Raw genomic sequence first — 22,183 nt, forward strand, 5'->3', positions numbered from 1 at the left:
CTCCGCGGCATGTGGGATCTTCCCGGACCGGGGCACGAACCCGTGTCCCCTGCATCGGCAGGCGGACTCTCAACCACTGCGCCACCAAGGAAGCCCCGGCATCTTGACCATTTTTAAACGTGCAGTTTAATGATATTAAGTGTATTCCCATTGTTGGGCAACCATCACCACTATCCAGTCTCCAGAACTTTTTTCATTTGAAAAACTGAAACGGTACCCGTTAAACAATAACTCCTCGTTTTCTCCTCCACCAACCCCTGATAACCACCATCTACTAGCTGTGTCTGTGAATGTGACTACTCTAGGTACCTCATATAAATGGAACCATACAGTATTTGTATTTGTCTTTTTTGTGATTGGCTTATTTCATTTAGCGTAATGTCCTCAAGGTTCATCCATGTTGTAGCATGGGTCGGAAATTGGCATTTCTCATGCCGATGTTATTCTTTGACTTAACCTTTGTCTTCTTTCCTCTTTGACAACTGGGGGTCTGAGCCTTTATCACTTTGCCCCTGAGTTCCTGAAATAATGTCTTAACAAGTCTCTGGTGATCCTCCCCCTGCTTACAGCCATAAGCTGTGATGTCTGAGTCATCTTTGAAAGCGTGGTTTTCATCTGGTCGTTGACCACAGGGTTACCATGAATGGAGCCCCATGGATGGGTTGGTGCAACACAGAAGCTCTGAATAGCCCCTTCTTGCTAAAAGCATTACAGTTTCTCTTCTGATATTCCCCATCTAGTCTAGCCCCTTCTACTTAATTTTTGAGTCCTTCATAATCTACTCAGATTCCGGTTTTTTTAATGATCTCTTTACCCTGTGTTTTAATTTATGTATCACTGTTATTCGCCAAGGACCTTCATTTCTGTCAGGTGGTCATTTAACTTCCTCTACAGAATTCAGTGTTTATACTTGTCTCTTCCCCTTTTTGCCTTTTATTCCTTTCATATGAAAATTTCAACTAACTTTCATGACCTATCCAAATACCATATATTCTGTGTAGCTCACTTTCTTCATGAAAACGTCACAACTGCTACAGCCCTCCCTACTTATAGTTCACTTAGTTACATTCTTACCCTTAAATACATCACTATAGATTGTGCTGTACCGGTTAGTAGTTTGCTAACTAGATTTCAGTTTCCTGAAGCCTGATGCTTGTTTTTCCTAGCTCCACTTTAGCAAGCAGAGTGCAAATATGCATTAAGTGGGCAATAAGTATTTGCTGTGTTAGTGGCATTTTCATGTTAGTAGGACAATAATAGAACGCATTATAGGCATGCTATAAAAGCGTTCACTTTCTGTTTCACTCTTGTTTCTAAACCACCCGTGCTTAATTTACTTGCAAGTGCTTTTAAGTTTGAAAACATTTAAGACAATTATTGGTGTTCCTTTTTTTCCACAGGCGACTTATTTGATTTAATTGATGTTTAGCCCAGCATCATTCCAAAATGAGAAGTATTTGATATATCTGTAGGTGATTATCATTAGATACATATACAAGAGAGGGAAAAAACAAACAGAAACCTACCTGAACAATAATGTTGGCACTAGGAAACGGACTGCTATTAGAGCATTTGAATGCTGGACCTCCTATGTAGGTGGAAAATGGGGTATTGTGTAAAGAGTCTTGTTTAGTCCTTTTGCTTTTCGTTTCTTTTGACTATTCTGTCTTCCTTAACTCTCATATTCCTTTTCTGAAGCTTAAACTCAAGGTCATTGTTGAGTGAGAAGGAATATTACTCAGCCTTTTCCTCCAGCTCAGGTGAATGGGACTTATCATTTTGGCCTTGATTTCCCTTCTTTCTGTTAACATTAAACAACATCGTAATAGCTGTAAAGATCAAATGCTGTAATTTGAGGGAGTACATGTTTAAAGTCTGTAAATATATTAACTCATACTACCTATGTGGCATCAAGTAGATATGACACAATTCAGTTCAGTAATAATGCATTGAATCACCAGTTGCATCTCACGCTAGGAATACAATGACAAACAAAATAACACCATGTTGCCCTGGTGGATTTTATAGTTTAGTAGGAATGTCTTAAGTAATTACAAGTATGTGAATGTGATTAAAGGTATGTAGAATACCGATTGCTGTGGGAGAGAATAGCAAGGGATTTATACCTTGTTTATGGGGTTGGTGCGGGCCTTTGAGAAAGTGTTTTTTATTTTATACATATATATATGCATCTTTTACAAATATAGGGGTCCTTTATTTCATTTCAGTTTGGTTCACATTAAACACTTACCACAAGCTTTTTAAATGTCTTATCCATAAACTAATAATCAGGGAAATAATCAGAAAATAATACTAGGTCATCTGGGTTGCGTGGCCAAGTGTTACAGTGAGAGGAAGACACCATGGCTGTGTAGAGAATGTGGGTCTGAAAGTCACAAAGCAAACCAAGCTGAACCCTTGGGCAGTTTCGTAAATTCTCTTGGCCTTGGCTTCCTGATCTGTCTAGCGGGGACAGTAATTCCTGCCTTGCCCAGCATAGTATATAAGATACTCTGCCGTGTGTAAAAATGACAGTGGAACCAGAGCATTGAAAATCCAGTTTATTCCAGATGAACATGTATTGCCTGTACCTCTTACCCAAAGGGAATATATTTCAGAATTCATGGTCCAAGGCATTGGTCTCATTCCTGATGTGAAGAAAACAGGACATAAAATAAGGCCCAGAAGTGCAGTCCAGGAGTATGGAGTAGGTCAGAAATCGTTAAGCCCAATATACTGCTTCTGTTTTGAATTTGGTTTCATTTTCACACCTGCCCCAGGCTTCCTCATTTGTAGAAGCTTTATTAACAGGAACACAGGAGGAGTCAATGACAGCTGATCTGTTCCTCTTGTAGAACAAACTACAGTCCAACTCCAACACAGTTGTTACGGTAACTGTATCTTGTGCAAGTATTCTCCTGACCTGGTAGAGCTACTGGTTTCAAAGTGATGCGTGGGGAAACTGGGCTGATAGCAAAAATCCCAGGCAGAATAATGAGCGCTGCTTGAGCACCTGCTAAACTACTGAAAGTACTGAAGGTAAATACAGTTGACCCTTGAACAACACGGGTTTGAACTGTGCAGGTCTACTTATACTTGGATTTAAAAAAAATAAATACAGTACCTGTATTTTCAGTTTACAGATCTCTAAGTTAACTAAGTGTGGGGAAAAGTTTGTGTTTGATTAGAGATCACACTATGTGGAATCAAAAGAAACGATGCTATCCAAACTGAGCTTCCTGCCTTTGGGTGGTGAGTCATTTATCAATTCCTTTGTTTTTTGAGGTAGGGATAGCCCATTTTTGACTGCATGGGGACAATACCCCTAGCCCCCCACATTGGTCAATGGTCAACTATATACATGGAACTATATGCCTATCATACTGAGTAAGGGTTCAGAAAATAACTGGGATATAGGCTGTAGATGAGACACCAAACTGAAGCTAGAGTACAGATTTTGGAATCATCCTTCTACAGATGGCCATGGAGCTGGACACAATTTCTTGGGGATTTGTAGAAAAGATGTACTCTTGAAAACACAAATATCTAGTGAGAGGGTAGAGGTACGTTTGGGGGGATAAGTATAGATTTAAAATCACATAACTGGAAAATATCTTGTACATCTTCTGATCTGATGTAGTCAAAATAAAGATGAATTGGGACTTCCCTGGTGGTCCAGTGCTTAAGACCCTGTGCTTCCACTGCAGGGGGCACGGGTTCGATCCCTGGTCCAGGAGCTAAGATCCTGCCTGCCACACACCATGCCAAAATAAATAAATAAATAAATAAAATAAATAAGTAAAGATGAGTCAGAGAGGTCCTGTTAGCCTCAGTGATACAGTTTCTGTAAGTCATGGCGTAAAAGTCTCAAGTTTGCCTTTCTAGTGTAGGTTTTTAAAATCCACTTCAGCCTCATACTGGCATTTTGTCTGCGTTGAATTATAAATTGTGAGAGTGTATCAATTTCTTCCCTATGTTTATACTTAACACCCTTCAGGGGTAGCAGAATTTAAGATCTCTCTCAGGTAATCAAATTTAGGTATATACATTGTCCCTGCTTATAAAAAAATTATCAAATATAATAATTCCCTGGACATCTCTTCTAGATTGTTTTCCCTGGTTGCTCAGCCTGGTTCTTCTGTGAGCTTAGAAGTGTATCAGGTACTTGCTTTCATAAGCCTTATTTGTTTGCACTCTAGGTGGACCTTCTCTTTTATTCACTGAATACAGGGAAACACAGTGCCTGGCAAAATATAGGTAATATTTGCTGAATGAATGAACCATGCAGATTTCCGAGACTATACATTTTTAAAAGATATTCACTTATTAATCATTTTTCTTTTGGATCAAGTATAGATATTTGTAGGTAGCAGAGACACAATTAAGCTAATGTTCTTTTTTTCCAGTAGCTGTCTTTTCTCATGGTTTGAATTGAGGGCAGCCGTTGTTCTTTTTAAGAGCAAAAGGTTGGCTTAAAAAAAAATGAGTCTCATAAGGAAATATAAACCATATATAAAAGTATGTCAAACATAATAAAATTCTGATTATAAAATACTCATTACTCTTTAATCCTGAAGATCAAACATTACGGGGTTGCCGATAAGGTTAATAGCATATTTTTTTAACCCTCCAAAATATCTTTTCTTTAAAGACCTTCTCTTTAAACCACAGAATGTAGAGATAGTTACGTTCTACTTATTGCTAATTTCTCTCCTGCTATTTTTCCCTTTTCTTTTTGTATCATGCCCATAGCAGCTGTTTCCCTAACCCTTAACCCAACCCACAGGCTTTCCCACGCTCCTTTTATGGCTCTTGTTTGGCATTGATCCTTAGTTTGACAAGTAAAACACGTGTTCGAATAGTAGTTATGGCCAAGCTACAATCCATCAGGTTTCCCATAGGGGTGATTATGCTTATTTTACCCCCAAACCAGGGATCCTTTTATGATAAATTATTGAGTTCACTCTGAATAAGCCTTCAGCTTCCTCACTGAATTCCTCATTCCTTGGTGACATGGTGACAGATGACTCTGAGATTCTGTAAACTCAGTGTGAGTGAAGCTTGTGAGATGGGAAGAGAGTTGGGGACACAGAGAGGCAACATGGGCTTCAGCGTTAGACAAAGTGAGGTTTAGTTCAAACTCGGACACATACTAGCTTGTGGATGTAATATTCAATATCTGTGGGTTTTAACCTCCTCATGTATAAAAGGAAGTAATAACTACCTGCCCTTGGAAACTCTGACCCAGAAGGAGTCGTTTGGGTAGATTTCAAACCAATATGCAATGGGCCCCATCACTATTTCGTTTATAAATATAAAATCACAGTTGCTCATCTAAGGTGTACATCCATGGCTCAACCATACCCATAGCACAGTCTGAATTTTAGTTGCAGAAACATTTCCCAAGGTGATGTGTGAATGTATGTGAAATCGTGGGTGGACACAGAAGGAATGAGGGACTCAAAAAATGAGGGATTGAAAGTCTTGTGAATATCAGCCCCTTTGAATTTCAGGATCTGATAGTAAGTGGTCTAAATTATATTAAAAAAAAAAAAACCGCCCTGTCATTAGGTTTGTTTTCCTTTGCAGAATACTTGATAACTAGATTGAATTGCTTTCTTGTGAGCTATCTTTATTGTCCTTATTCCCAAGAGCTACTTAATACATTTTACGTGTTCAGGGAAGAATCAATAGTGGTTCAGTCAATAAATGAAATAATAAAAGCATTTAAGCCAAGTTCAGAAACTTAAGAAAAAATGCATACAACCCCCTTTTGTGTGTGTTGAGTTTGTGGGTGTGTATATGATTAAATGGTTATGATTTAAAATAAGGCCAGAATTAAACATTCAAAAAGCATTTATTAAGCAGGCATTATGTACCAGGAATAGCAGAATAAATAACATTTTCTAAAGTTACAGGTTTTCCTCCAAATTTAGGGGTACTCTTGTACATGCTGTTTAAAGCAACTTAATTCTTTATTGGTGTGGGTTTCAGGTGCACCTGAAACTGAAAATTGATTCTACAGTGTTCATTACTTTTTGATCCTAAAGATCAAGCCTTACAGGATTGCTGATAAAGTTAATAGCATATATTTTTTTAACCCTCCAAAATATCTCCTTCTGCACAGTGGGGTTGATAATACCAATTAGAGAGGCACTGGGAGAATTAATTGCGATAATGCATGTAAATTGCTGAGCACAAAGCTTGTCACATAATAGGCACCCACTAAAGTTAACTGTTGTTGATGCTTTGAGGAGTGTGCATTGTCCAACCGATTGCATTGGCTGTGGTCTCCCTGGGTCCTGGGCACCAAACTTGAGCAGTACACTTTTGTGAACTAACTTCACCGCCGGCAGCACCTTGGCATTCCTCTGCTTGTCTTCTGGTTGTCCACTTTCCTGATACATTTTGTCTATGTTTTATTTAATGCAGTAACATTTGAAAAAGGTTCATTAGCTTAAATCCTTTCTGAAATAGACAACCACAAAATGAAAATGACCATCATTAATATTTTATCAGTTCCTCCAATTCCTTTTTTCAGTGTTTTCATAGTTTACATAATTAGGATTGTAATGGTTTTTTTGGCTGCGTCGGGTCTTAGTTGGGGCACTTGGGTTCTTCGTTGAGGCATGTTGGGATCTTTCGTTGTGGCGCACAGGCTCTTCGTTGTAGTACACAGGCTTCTCTCTAGTTGTGGCGCGTGGGCTGCAGAGTGCGTGGGCTCTGTAGTTTGTGGCATGCGGGCTGTCTCATTGAGGTGTGTGAGCTCAGTAGTTGTGGTGCACTGGCTTAGTTGCCCCAAAGGCATGTGCGATCTTAGTTCCCGGACCAGGGATTGAATCAGCATCCCCTGCAGTGGAAGGCGGATTCTTAACCACTGGACCAACAGGAAGTCCCTGTAATGTTTTTATTGATTGGTTTTCTGTATGTTTAAATTAATGGTATTTTCTGACCATCTTCTACAACGTTAAAAGTATGAAAACGTTATCACTTTTATACTTGTATCAGTTTGCATCACTTTTATCACTTGTACACTTCTTAATAGTCACTGTGTGAATGTATCATTTTATTTAAGCATTTCTCTCTTGTTGGACTGGTCGATTATCTCTAGATTTTGTCGGGGTAAATGATACTGAAGTAAATATTTTTATAAACCCTGGTTTGCTTTTCTGATTATTTCTTCCAGGTACATTTCTATATATGGGATTATGGATTAAAGAAACTAAGTATTCTGTATTTTAAAGTAATGGTTTACAGTATATAATTAAAATTAGAAGGAATTTTCTTTTAAAAATCCGAGAGCAGTGGTTTTTAAAGTACTCTGTGACATCTCCTTTGGGGTTGCTATTGAGAGGGAAGAGCTATACCCTGAAGGTAACTTTTTTCATGTCTCTTTCTTTCTTTTTTTTTTTTTAAATTAATTAATTAATTAATTTGGCTGCGCTGAGTCTTAGTTACGTCACATGGGATCTTTTCGTTGCGGCATGCGGGATCTTTAGTTGTGGCATGTGGGATCTTAGTTGCGGCATGTGAGATCTGGTACCCTGACCAGGGATTGAACCCGGCCCCGCTGCATTGGGAGCGCAGAGTCTTAACCACTGGACCAGCAGGGAAATCCCTCATGTGTTTTTCTTATAGCAAGTGAAATGGATGCACTTTCAAAATGTCAGATTTGACAAAAATTAAAGTCATGTGTTTTTGTTTCATTTTTATGATGAAATATGAAAGGTTTATCTTGAACACGATTATATCCTAAATACCATATTTAATAAATGATTTCTTTGAAATTAAATTTCAGCAATCTGGTTAATATTAATGAAGAAAGATAGTGGCATGAGGGTAGTTTTAGGAACTTTTAAAAATCAGGTGAAGAATATTTTACCAACTTGACAACTGTCACCAAAATTTCTCTTACAAAAAAGTATGGAAAAATATTTAGATACTGTTGCAAGTATGGAGAAAATATCACTCTATTCTCATTCCACCCGTCCCCGAAGGGCTTGGATGTCAGAGGGAGCTAGGGCTTCAGAGAAGAGAGAAAAAACTGTGATAGAGAATATTTTGGAATCTTCTTGGCAACTTGCAAAAGAGTAAGAGAAGGAGAAAGGACAGGATCAGGAGTTGGCAGTAAACTGCAATGTGTAAATCCCTCAGAGCTCCATTCTCTAAGCTCAATCAAGTCTCATAAATTCATGCATGCTTGCTTGCAAGTTTTACATTATTTTTAACACGCAAGCATGGTCTGAGCTTCATGCTGAGGTTGACATGATGTGGGATAGAGGCAGCCCTGGAATAAACTAATGTCCAAGAAGATTGAAAACTCAACTGATAATTATAAGTAATTGGAATCTTAGTCAAGCGTAAAGGTCTGACTCGAATTTGGGGGCATGCAAGGCAATTTTTCTTGTATCCCAGGGCCCTGGGGGATGCCAGGTGAAGGCTCAGTTACAGGAGTTTTCATAAGCACTGCTGAGGTCATAGCACAAGCTCTGCTTTTCACTGTTATATGAAGCAGAGTCCCTGAAGATTGGCTGCCCTGGTGCTAAAGCAAGTCCCTATGCTGGGTGCGCTTCAGGTTTATCTTTAGACATATAAGCTTCTGGATCCTTCTGGGTTAAGGTTTAGTCATTCCACTTTGCTATCAGATTCCAGATAAGTTATCAGGCAATAGAAGCATGACTGTCTCACCCTTCATTCATATGTCATAAATCTGACAGGCATTTGGACTCTCCTTTAATAGGAATAGGGGAAGGGCAGGTATATGAGTGATAGACTTGTTTAATATTGTCACAAGTACTAGAGCTAGGGACAAAAATAAATGCTTTTCTGATCATGGGAGGCGTTTAAGCATAAGTGGAAACTGGGTTTGGTCAGGATAAAATAGAGGATGTTGAAATGGTAAAACCATAATAGTAATGATATGTTCAGTAGAATAGTTATATTAGATGAACTTATGTGCTCCACTGGTTGAGAAATTGTCAAAGTGTTAAATTACCCACCTTAAAATAGTATGGCATTGATTTTTAGACACATATATTTGTATTTTTTTTCAAAAGTTGACTTTTCCACCATTTATTTTGCCTTTGTGTAAATATAATTTTCATGTTTCGTTGTTCAGGAAACATTTTCTACTAATAGTAGCTCTGATGTTGGTGATCAAATTAGTTAATGTTTTTATACATGTCACTATCAGATGTAAATCTGTGTTCACACCAGGTATAACAACTCAAGACCGAGAATATTCTATTGGCTGGGAGGTTTGTTGCTTTAATTGCGGCCAAGTTAATCTGTAGAATTTAACAATTATACTGCCATCTGTCTTAAGGGTTTATAACTCTGGTAGAGAATAAGCAAATAGCATAAAACACTTGTACCTGTGTGCGCTGCTCAGTTTTATTGGTAGTTAAAAAAAAAAAAAAAAGACATGCTGACTTTTGTGCTTGGGAACAGAATCTGTTTCTAACCTTTGCTATTAACAGGAAGTGGGAGAGGTGAAATGAGGCTTGGTTTTGTGGCTGGGCCAGAGCACTCTGTGTTCCTAAGCGTGGCATCCAAGTTTCATGTCTGTCTAGCTTCTTGCTCCTTGGAATAGCTGGCCTTTGAAGTCCTAAAAACATAGATTGGTAACGGGCAACATAAAATCAAGAGTGGGCAAATATTTGGAAAATCCAAGCTCTGAGAATAGCCAGTCTAGGATAATTTGGTTCAGATTTTGTCATAGCTGTGTTTTCCTTTCCCACCTAAATTATAAAGTTTTACTAATATAATAGCATGTGTTTCCCAAGTAACAATCATTGAAAAGTCTCGACTTGTGTTTTTAGATAGAGCTATTGCTGTATTTATTTTTAGATTTTAGGGCAGCAATAATTTCTTGGCCAGCGTATTAAAATGACAGTCCAGCCTCTGAGTGCCTTTTTTGGTAATTAGACATAGTATCAGAAGAGAGAATTCTAATGTAAATTTTAGGTTAAATACTGAACTAATACATTTAATAAAGATAAACCTTTTGTCTTACTGCGTATTATCGATGAGGGTACCCATTATAATATGTACTATGTCCTGTTTTAGAAAAATTTTCTGTCAGGAAAACCCCCACATAATTTAATAAAGACTATTTTCACCAAGGTCATGTTGTAAAACGTATATGTGTGTAGAAGGACATAACAGTAGCTCCAGCTAGACTTCTGTGAATACTTAGAGGATATCCCATTTACCAATGCTATTATCTCCTCCTCCCTCTAAGAAAAGAAAAACAGGCCGATTTTGCTAAGTTGTCCCAAAGGGAAGACATATATGAATATTTTTATATGTTTCGGAGTATATGAATTTTAAACGCCAGTCTGAGTTACTAGCATATTTAGCTCCTGCCTTGGAGACAATTCTTAAAACTGTAAAGATGATTAAGTTTAAATTACTATAGACTTTTGAAATCTGATTTAATAGTCTAGGGCTTACCTTTTAAAAATTTCCTGTCTTTTACATTTATGACTGTCAGAATATAACACATTTTTAGAGATCGTAATTTTGCAATACCGATACCTTTATCTAATTTGTTATATAATTAACAGTAATAGTTTAAAATTTTTGTTGCATGATAATTAGTCTTGGAATGCTAGAAATCACTGGTATATATATCCAGTGAAGCCTGGGTTGATTTTAGTTATGTTTGGCTTCATACAGTACCAAATTATAATGCCACTCTCTATATTCAGGTTTCTAAAAAAAAAAAAGTGGCCTTTGTATTTATCAAAATGTACTTCTACAAATTTATCAAATTTTTAGTAAAGTATACATACATGTGAAATATACACATATTTAAAATAGAGCCCTGGGACTCCCCTGCCCTTCCAGTGGTTAGGGCTCCGAGCTTCCACTGCAGGGGGGCAAGGGTTTGATCCCTGATTGGGGAGCTCAGATCCTGTATGCTGCGTGGTGCAGCCAGAAAAAAAAGATAGAGCCCTATAAATTTTTGTATTATCATAGATATGAAAGTTACAGAAAATAATGATGATTAGATGTTACACCTCTGTCAGGAGCTCCATTCCCCCCCACCCCAATATCCCTCCTTCCGTCCCTCCCATAGACACAATGTACACGCTCATATGCCCATATCTTCCTTGATTGACTTCTTTCTTGAGGCTTTAATCCTGAAATGTTTCCTAGCACACAAACAGCTGAGATGAAAGTGTTCTTTTTAAGTGCATGCTTTTCATAACGCCTTGAACTTGTTTTTCTGTGGCAGAGGGAAACAACCTCGTGCACCTGGACAAACAAAGGTGTTCCTTCCAAAACAGACTTTCAGAATCATTAATTCTGGTTTAGAAATAATTATAAAGGTTAAGTGGACTCTCATGCGTAAGGTTTTAGTGCCGGTGAGTGGCTGATCTGTGTTTTGCCTCTCCCTTGCTTGCATATTCCCTGTGACACCTGCGTGCATGTGTCTTCTGTTACAAATCTGATTCCATTTGTAGCAAGTGGGCCAAAGACAGCCCTCCCGCTTTTCGTAACCTCCTGGAGATATGCTGGGCCCACTGGCTGAGATAATAAGCACTTCTGCCCGAACACATGCTGAGGTAAGGCTAGTGCTTGTAAAGGTGGGGGAAGAAGGTGGGTTTTTGGTTCCTTTGGGTGCTAACAGTGTAGAAAGAGCAGACAGTACCTATCATCATAACCTAGTAAGAAATAACTAAGATGGGAGTGGAGACATTGTGTTTGTTTTAAGGGTGAAATGACAGTGTCTTTCAGTGAGGGGGAAGCTGGTGAGAGATGAAACAAACTAGCAGTAGAAAATGTTGTATTTTTGCATTTTTTAGCATAATTGTAAACACAGAATTCAGAGACAATAGGTATTACCAAAGTAAAACTTTGAAAGGATAATTTTTTTTTGCTTGAAATTCTTTTTTTTTTAAGTTTTGAATTTTATTTATTTTTTTATACAGCAGGTTCTTATTAGTTATCTATTTCATACATATTAGCGTATACATGTCAATCCCAATCTCCCCATTCATCCCACCCCACCCCACCCCCCGCCGCTTTCCCCCTTTGGTGTCCATATGTTTGTTCTCTACAGCTGTGCCTCTATTTCTGCCCTGCAAACCGGTTCATCTGTACCACTTTTCTAGGTTCCACATACATGCGTTAATATGCGATGTTTGTTTTTCTCTTTCTGACTGACTTCACTCTGTATGCTTGAAATTCTTAAGCGTGTTACAGTAACCATATTCTTGCTGTACTACAGAATGACTGTAAAACAAGGTGGTCCATTCTTAGTTATTAGGAAGGGCAAGGACAGAGATGAGAAAGGAACAGGTAGGTAGCGATCAGTCGACAGGAGTGGAGCAAAGCATCTTGTCCCTTTTGCATTTGGGGGGATAATTTACATAAGTAGACCTCTCGCTTTTTCTGTCTCTTTTTCTCCCTCCTTTCCCCTTTTAATTGATTTCCCTGATCACAAGTTTCTATCTCCCTAGGAAAGTAATTTGATAAGTGCAAATAGATGTGGAGGAACATATGTAAATTGCTGACCTTCTAAGCTAAGAATTTGAACATATGCTTAGGAGTTTGTTTTATTAAAAAATCCTACCGTTGTCAATTACTATCATAAACACGCAGATGAATCAACACTGACGTTCTCCTACCTATGCCAAAATAAAAATTGCTTGTGGGGTGATGTGGAATAATGTTTACAGCTGCCTTATGGATGATTTACATTGAAACTGCTATGCGTAGACTATCTATTAATTGGAAAATCATAGAAAAAATAAGCAAGTTTTCATCTACCAATCAGCCAGTAACAAACTTTGATAAATATTAACAATGATTATAACTAAAAAAAACCCCAGAATACCAACAACAGAATAGCCGTATCAAGACGGTGGATCGTGATGTGATGACGGTAGAATTCCATCCTGAATCCTGTCCATCGTGGCCTCCATGTTCTGCTCTGACTCCTTACACAGTACAGCAACCACACTTCAAAGCCAAATGAGGATGAGTTTGCTCAGGAAATTCTACTGATGAGATCCTTCAAGTTTTACTGGTATGTAGCCCTTAGTCCTAAGCAAAAATGACAGTCTATAGGGGATCCTGTGTCCATCATTCGAAAGCACTAGCAAAAGAACATGTTTTAGGGACTTCCCTGGTGGCCCAGTGGTAAAGAGTCTGCCTTCCAATGCAGGGGATGCAGGTTTGATCCCTGGTCCGGGAACTAGGATCCTGCATGCGTGCCGTGGGGCAACTAGGCCTGTGTGCCACAGATACTGAGCTCGCATGCCTCAACGAGAGAGTCTATGTGCCGCAAACTACAGAACCCACGCGCCCTGGAGCCCGCAGGCCACAACTAGAGAGAAGCCGGCACACAGCAACAAAGAACCCGCGCCACAAAGAAAGATCCGGCATGCCTCAACGAAGATCCCACATGCTGCAACTAAGACTCGATGCAGCCAAAAGAAAGAAAGAAAGAAAGAAAAGAAATTTTTAAAAAACCACATGTTTTAGATAACCTTGGATTAGCAGGAACGTACATGAGTTGCCAAAAAATATCAATTTAGAATACTTAAAGAGGTAAGCTCCTAGATTGGTTTAGGTGACCCATAATGTCCGGTGGTAATGCATGTTTTTAGCGTAGTTTTATCTTTAAACCTCAAACAAGTTGGTGACATACATAATGCTAGTGGAGTTCTTTCCAGCAGAGGGTGGGTGCTAAAGAAATGGATTTTTTTTTATCACTCAGTGTTTCTGATAGCCTGCCTGCTTTAATTTTCACCATACTTCTCTTCCTTATTTAAGAGAATAGTTCACTTTAAAAATAAAGTCCCATTATGATTTAATTAAAAATCTGTTTTTTCCTTGCCCTAAGGAACTTTGTAATTTATAAATATGAGTTCATATATGTATATTTGTATTAAAATACATTTATAAAATTGACATTTATTTTAAACAAAATAATATAACTATAATATAATTGCTAGCAATCAGGTTGGGCCAGATATTACTCTAAATGCTTTCTAGATATTAATTTATGTAAACCTTTCAACAGCCCTAAAAGAGACCTTTCTATTTTGGATTCACTGTAAAGTTATGCTCAGAATGTCTCTGACCTATTTCTGTGTTGCTTATTCTCGTTCTATCTGTCTGTCTATTTATCTATCTATTATCTATTTAATGGAGCTAAAGACAGACACATAGAAATATGATGCTATATTATTTGGTTTGCTTCCCAAGTGTCTGACGCAGTGCCTGCTTTTCTAAGCATGTACGTAGGGTTAAGAGGCAGCATAAAATAATGATTATGAGCCCCAGTCTGGTTCTAGACTACCTGGTTTTGAATCCCAGCTCTGCTTCTTACTGGCTTCGTGATTTGGGGCAAGTTACTTCAGTTGTCTGCCCTTCAGTTTCTTCCTTTGTTTAAATGTGTATAATAATGGTACCAACTTGAGAGAGTTGTTATCCAGATGAAATGAGTTAAAATTTTTAAAGCACTTAGAACAGTGACCAGCACATATTAAATACGACATAAGTAATAATATACATAAATATGTATTTGAATACTCAAGACATTCCCAAAGGGAAGATACTTAATTCAGTTGATAAAAACTTAAGCAATGAGAATGGCAACTGGAAGAGGTTTTATAACAAACTACAGTGGATTATCCAGATATTGATCCCTCTGTCAGACAGCTATACCTATGAATTCTCTGCTTGTTACTGGAGTAAATGGTTGCTGGCTGCAAGTGAGAACTGAACATGAAAATTTCCAGCTTGCGAAAAACATCTGGAGCTTTTACTTGACTACAAATTTAATATGAGCCAACTGTACGATGCAGTTGTTTCAAAGAAAAAAAGAAGAAAAAGAAAAAACCCTTAAGCCTTCCTTAGGCAGTATAAATAGAAGTGTCTGCATCATGGGAAGTCATATCTTTGATGTACTTAACACTGGCCAGACCACAGTTGGAATACTGTTTTCTGTCCAAGACACCATGATTTTACGAAAGGCATTGACAAACTGGAGAGACAGAAGTCTGGAAATCATATAGAAAACAGAGGAAGTGGGACTGTGTAGCCTAGAAAAGAGAAGGCTGAGGGAACTAAAACACCTGTCTTCAATTATTTACAAGGTTGCCATTAAAAAAAAAAGACACATTTGTATATTGCTCTAGAATGCAAAAGTGGAATCAATAGAATGAAAGTCTCATGCATATTTTAACACTATGTTAAGGGAGAAAACTTTATAACAACTAGAGAGTCCAATAATGGGAGTACAGTTGACCCTTGAACAACACAGGTTTGAAGTGCTTGTGTCCACTTATACGCAGATTTTTAAAACAGTAAATACTGCAGTATCACATGCTCAGCAGTTGGTTGAATCTGCAGAGGGCTGGCTCTAAGTTATACACAGACTTCCAGCTGTGCGGAGCGTCTGTACCCCTAACCCCTGTGTTCAAGGGTCTACGGTACTTTGCTCCCCTTAATGCTGGGTACTGGTGCTGGGTCTTGCAGGAGTGCTGTACGAAGAATTACTGTATGTGGTCAAAGATTAGATTCCATTACTCACGTTCACTAAAAGCAAATTTATGCATTCATATCCTCACAGGGCTTGGGCAGTGACAATCCCTGGAAAATTCAGTAAGATTTTTAAGGCTGTTATTTGACTGCATGGAGTAAAAAACATCTATATAATTAGTTTACTTTTATTCAGGCTGGTTTTGAAATCTTATTTAAGTAAGGGATCAAGGAACACTGGGTGATATGGTATTTTCCCAAATTTCATAAATTCCTTTAACTTAGGTTTAGTAACTTATTAAGAATTCTTTATATCTAGGCCAACAAAAATAGTTGGTAAAGACTGGTTGAGTATTGTATGATTTGGGGATCTGATCAGAGAAAACCTATAGTTCTTTCTGATCAGAGCAAACCTATAGAGAAAATCTGTAGAGTTCCCTGATCTCTAGCTGGGTGGAAATATTAAGAAGGGTGGAAATGTTGTGTACCTTTGAATTTCATATACAAACAGTATTTGAGGTTCATATCAGTACACTAAAGGTTCTCTTTAAGGATGAGTGAAGTGAATATTACTGGAAAATATAATAGAAGATAGCTGTGGTGTAGCCTTGGGAGCTGACTTTATATTTTACAGGCATGTTTCTCCTGTGATATCTCGTTCTTGTGACTTCCGATATATGCTTTTCTTCTGGTTAGGTGTGTCCTAGATGTTAGCCTTCCTTTCAACTCGTTTTGTCACAATGTTTGCCCTTGTTGTATTTATACTACCAAGTCTCAGACATTAGATTGTTTGGTTTCAGCAATTTTGTTTTAATTTTTTTGAAAAAACAATAAAATAGTTTTAGTAATTTTTCTCATAGAAGACAGGTATTTAAAAATTTCATTTAATAAATTTAACCATCTAATGTATATATTTCCACATTGGGTAGAATAACTAAAAAGTAAAGAAAGATCTAAATAGAAAATTAAAAAGTCACGTTCATATGTTTTTCTTTTGCCGTATTAGATAACATGAGTTTTTTATAATCTAGAATATTCTGTAATCCTCCCAAACTCTTCAGAGAAAGAATTTCTTCATCTTCTTGAAACAGAAATGGATGCATCTGAGGAACTGTTTCCACATCCTATCAGTGGTCTCGGTCTCATCTACTTCTATCCTTAACTCTGAATTACTAAGCACTTGGTGAGGGACTGTGTCCTCGCCATAGAATTTTGGCTTCTGGTTGTAATCTGTTCAATTGTGAAGAAACATCACAAATCAAACCATCTTGTTTGAATGTTTATTATTAAAATTTTGATGCATATTTTGCTTTTTAATACAGACGAGAAGATGGATATAATTGATGTGTATATTAATTACAATCTGTATAGTTTTGGAGGTTTTTTCTTTTTTTAATGTTCCAAAGCATGGGACCAGATATGTGCAAAAGGAGTGAGGTTATTGTGCATTTAAGAGTTCAGATTGCAAATTGATTCGTCTGTAAAATTCGTCTATAAAATGAAAAGATTAATAGGCAAACGTTGTAACTAGGATTTGTGGAACTGGTTGACTCTAAATAGCATTGATGCTAGAAACCTTTTCTTCTCCTCTGGTTATAATTCTGCCACTTGTATCCTCCATTAGGACCTTTGAGAAGAATGACTTTCGTTGATAGTACGAATAAGCATTTCATTAAGTAATGGTTTTGAGTATAATTAAGTTCTATTTCTTAATATCGTCTTCGACGAATATAGGTCAGAAAAATAGAATATGGGAGTTTGACTTCCGATTTCTTTCTTTTTTCTTTAAATGGTTACTTTTTGGGCTGTTTTATCTTATTTTTAACCATTGTCTCAAGTTATTCCTTGGCAGAGTGCTGCAACGTAACAGCCCTTTTAAAAAATTGGTTAAAAATTTGAGAGAATAGAAGTATGGGCCTTCTGAGATGAAGAGCATTTTGAGTGTAAGACGGTTTAGTTGTAAATATTGTATTGGTCATGTCTGTGTTTGAGAAGCGCTCTTCTAAGCCAATTAACCGTGTGGGATGGGAAGACTATCCTGAGTAATGTAATAGGCTAATTTTAAATGAGAAAATAGAGAACACTTTGCTGAGCACCTACTACATGTAAGATGCTTTGGTAGGGAGGGATTGTAAAAGAGGAAGTTGACATATTTGGCCAGTAGAGTTTGAGAAGGATCAGTGTGAGTTCTTCTTTGTACATTTGGTAAGATTCCCCAGTGAAGCTATCGGGTCCTGAACTTTTGTTTGCAGGGAGTTTTTAAATTACAGACTCTATTTCACTTCCAGCGATTGGTCTATTCATATTATCATTTCTTCTTGTTTCAGTTTTGGCAGGTTATATGTTTCTAAAAACTTGTCCATTTCTTCTAGCTTGTCCATTTTGTTGGCATATAACTGCTCATAATATTTTCTTATGGTATCTGTATTTCTGTGGTATAGGTTGTTATTTCTCTTGTGTTTACTTTTTTTGTGAGTGTCATTTTTGATGTTCTGTTTTTTGATTTTTATCTCTATCATTTCAGTTTCTCATTTTGTTTCAAATACTGAAGCATCAAATCCGTGTTCCATATATCCTAGACGCTGATTCTCTTATGTTAGTCCAGCATCCACACAGCATCCAAAATGCCAGCTCTGCTGCATCTTGGCTTATGGTTATAGGCTTGAAATCCAAAATGCCCCCAAATGTTTTTAAAATTTATTTGTGTACATTTTCAAAATAACCTTCCTTTGAGGTCACAGTTTTATGTGAACTGTAGTTAAACTCTTTTTTTTCCATGACTTGTAGCATATGGTATTTAACTGTTTGCTAGGGTGGCTTTCCTCAAGTAAACATATTTGTACAAAAGCATTTCCAAAGAGCATTACAGTTAAAAAGAGGAACTCCTCTAAGGTGACTTGATTGCTTAAACATGGGTTTGAAAATTAAAATATTTATGGCTTAGCATGCTGTTTCATTGTCTTTCAAGATTCATTATAATATCTGACCTTTGGGAAGGAATAAGCATTTACAGTTTTTTGCAACCGAAATAACCTTTCTGACATTTCATCCTGAAGTATTTGCCTCTAACAGAAGAGAAGCAAATCAGTTGTCATTGCAGCCAACCAGTATTGACCCTGCACTTTAAAAAACATCTATTGCATGCAATTTGAAAGCATAATCGAACATAAATCTAGGATTGGAATTTTCTGACCTAATAGACTATGATTGCTTTCCATAAATTGTGCCCCTGGTGTCATTTTTCCTTGTTTTTAAATAACCCACTGAATTCTCACATCTCTTTGTTGTTGTTGTTTTTTTTTTTTGGTATGCGGGCCTCCCACTGCTGTGGCCTCTCCCGTTGCGGAGCACAGGCTCCGGACGCGCAGGCTCAGCGGCCATGGCTCACGGGTCCGGCCGCTCCGCGGCATGTGGGATCTTCCCAGACCTCGGCCCGGACCCGCGTCCGCTGCATCGGCAGAAGGACTCTCAACCACTGCGCCACCAGGGAAGCCCTGAATTCTCACATCTTTTACCTGTCACATTATCACAAAGAAAGGGCCTCTAGCATTTTTCTATACTGTCAGCCCTGCAACAACAAATCATACTAATATTGGAATGCATATTTGCTATTCTAAGTGTGGCTTCTGGGAGGGCTTCTGTGTGAAGTGTTAGGCTTGCTAGCTGAATCATAAACACAGCTGCAAACCTCTAGAGGGTGATTATGGATATCACTTGTAAATCAGAGATACTTGTCACACCGTAATTTGGAGACTTGCTCCAAAACATACACATAATCAATGGGCAGGTCATGATCATGGCCCGACCTTTCTAGTACAGTGGTCTTAGTGCTTTTCCCAGGAAATCAGGTGATCGTACCCCATGTGCAATAATCAAACAGGTGGGCAAACTCTGATCTTTTCAGCCATAAAAAAAATCTATACAATGAAAATTTCAAAGCTTGATGAAGGATGTATAGTTGTTAGTAGTATCTGTGACTCCAGTTTAGTGGTTAAAATGATCAAGGGTAATGTGCATGTTTGTGCTTATGTGCCGAGTAGCAAAATGGTAGTATGGCTGGAGTGTGGGTTCTCATGTGGTCTTGGATTGAGACGGACTTAATCTTGGCTCTGCAAGTTACTAGAATTGTGGCCTTGGGGCAAATCATTTAAACTCCCAAAGCCCTGATTTCTTCATCTATAAGATGCAAAATGGTTATAGTGTCTTTAATGTTTTGGGAAGAGTTTGAGATGCTGTATGTAAAGTATCTAGCACCGGGCTTGGTGCGGCATCAATTTTTTAAAAAAGTGATATCAACCACCACTCCTCCTGAAAGGGGAAAGGAAGTGATGATTTAAATCATCTCAATATGTTAAGTCATTTGTTAAAATTCTGCTAGAATCGTGAGGTAATTTTAGCATATGGGATAATGAGAACTCCACAGACAATTTATTAGCCTTACAGTGACTTATCTTTAAATGGGGCAACTTTCACCATCAAGAAAATCAAAGAAACAGAAAACTAAAGCACACTAAAACATTTGGAGAAGTGATAGTGTGATTCATGTTGAAATTGTTTTTTTTACATCTTTATTGGAGTATAATTGCTTTCAATGGTGTGTTAGTTTCTGCTTTATAACAAAGTGAATCAGTTATACATATACATATGTTCCCATATGTCTTTCCTCTTGCGTCTCCCACCCTCCCTATCCCACCCCTCTAGGTGGTCACAAAGCACCGAGCTGATCTCCCTGTGCTATGCGGCTGCTTCCCACTAGCTATCTATTTTACGTTTGGTAGTGTACATATGTCCATGCCACTCTCTCACTTTGTCACAGCTTTGAAATTTTTAATACAATTTCTTGGCTATTATCAAGAACGGATTTTTTCCCCTCTAAATGGAAAAGTTTATGTAATGTTTAGGAAGATGTTGTTTTGCTTCAACATCAGTTAACTGTCTTCAGTAAAAGGCAGAATCTGATTTCTTTGCAAGACGATGTGAGCATTTGTTTAATGTTTAACGCAAGGTCTGATTTCAAGTTTGGAAAGCAGAACGTGATTAAATCATTTCAAATATGGAAACTAAAAAAAGCTACTAGTTTAAGAAATTGGTTTTCTAGATGTTTAAGCATTTCACACAGGATGAACTACTTATTAATATAGGAGAAAACTAATAACAATTCTTGTATGTCAAGATTTCAGTCAGTGATGCCACCCATTCCCACATCATTCTGGATTTCTTCTGTGTACACTTGGTGGCATCATCTTGCATAGTTTGAAAGGCAGCAAAAGCTCTCAGGAAACTGTCAGGGAATATCCAGGTGTTCCAGATCCTGGTAAGCAATTTACGTCGCTGCTTTCAAAACAGATGCCCCAATAGTCTCCCATGTTTAAGCTCTACCACAAATGGGCACAGATGAGCACAAATGGGTCTTGGCCATGCAGGGATATGGTGATCTATGGGTGTTTTGGAGTCAAGATCCCAGAGGCTTGAGGCTTTCCATACCCTACATTAGTATTCTTGGGGCACTTGCATTTTCTGTCAGTGGCTCATCTGAATACCAAGTCCTGAAACTAATGTTCCCTGTAGCTCCCTCTAATGGGCCTGGCTGATGTTACAGTCCTGGAAATTTCCATGTCTGACTCGGAGATAACAGTAACAGGGCCTGTTAATTGAATGTGTGGTTAACTGCCAAGCTACCCTTCACGCCTGCTTTTATTCCTTCTTTATGAAAAGAGCAAATTATCTGAAAAGGAACAGAAAACACATATGTATTTTCGTTTAAGGGACTGTAAAAAAATACACTGAGGAATTTTGGACCCCTTATTGTCCTGATGCTGGGGAAAAATGGGCTGAAGGTAGACCTTACACTGATATAATTTAGTTACTCGATTACCTTTGGGCAAAGGTTCTAACGAAAACCTCCTTTAAAAGGAGAGGGCGATTTTGCTGAAAATTTAGGAGATGGTATTCATACCAATGATGAGTGAATAAAGAGAATACAATGGGGAACTTTTACTGCTAACAGTTAAATGTTATACGAGGAAGATCCTTTTATGGTTTGTGTTTTTACTGCCTCTCCTAATGCATCAGCGTTTATGCCCACATACACTGAGACACCAGCAAAGATGTCTTTATTCAAGAACACTTGGAATGTATCAAATGAATGCTCATCTTCTTCTCTTCTGTGCCATGGCGGTACCTTTTCTAGGAGGAAGGAAGTACTCATGGTTCCTTTGTGTAGCAGATTCACAAACTACATGATTTAGGCAGATATTTTTTGAATCAAGGGACTTTTTGATAATAACCGTCCTTGATACACACCATGCCTTAAATGAGCTTCTGCCTTTTTTACAAGATTCTCTTTTGTTTGAAAGAAAATTGTCCATTTTGTTTTGGAGAAGTATCACTCCAATTTTTCATCCTTTGTTTTGGGGTCACGGTGTGTTACTTTACTACATGAGAGCAAAAGTCAGAAAGCACTGTGTTGCCAAACCATGGAGGTGAACACAGTTGCAATGGGCTACTTATAGAAACTTAACATTTTATTCTAAAATATGATATTTTGAAAAATAATAGGTCCCTGTTGTATATATATAAGCATAAGCCGCTGCTGAGTCCCTAGGCACCTCTGTTCCCTACTTTTAATATGTATATAAGCACAATTATTGAAAGAATTGTGTTGTAGCAAAGTTAATATTTA

The 22,183-nt window shown here is 37.8% G+C and overlaps 1 protein-coding gene and 1 pseudogene across 1 annotated transcript in view; one reads left to right on the forward strand and one right to left on the reverse strand.

Moving 5' to 3' along the window:
- The window catches only part of LOC112391681 (serine-threonine kinase receptor-associated protein pseudogene), a 12,306-nt pseudogene extending 5,899 nt beyond the window's left edge, over positions 1-6,407 (reverse strand).
- The window catches only part of PDE3A (phosphodiesterase 3A), a 303,987-nt gene that overhangs the window by 40,110 nt on the left and 241,694 nt on the right, over positions 1-22,183 (forward strand). The window lies entirely within an intron of this gene.

The sequence above is a fragment of the Neophocaena asiaeorientalis genome, unplaced genomic scaffold (genome assembly GCF_003031525.2).
Source record: "Neophocaena asiaeorientalis asiaeorientalis breed wild unplaced genomic scaffold, Neophocaena_asiaeorientalis_V1.1 scaffold150, whole genome shotgun sequence".
NCBI classification, from domain to species: domain Eukaryota; kingdom Metazoa; phylum Chordata; class Mammalia; order Artiodactyla; family Phocoenidae; genus Neophocaena; species Neophocaena asiaeorientalis.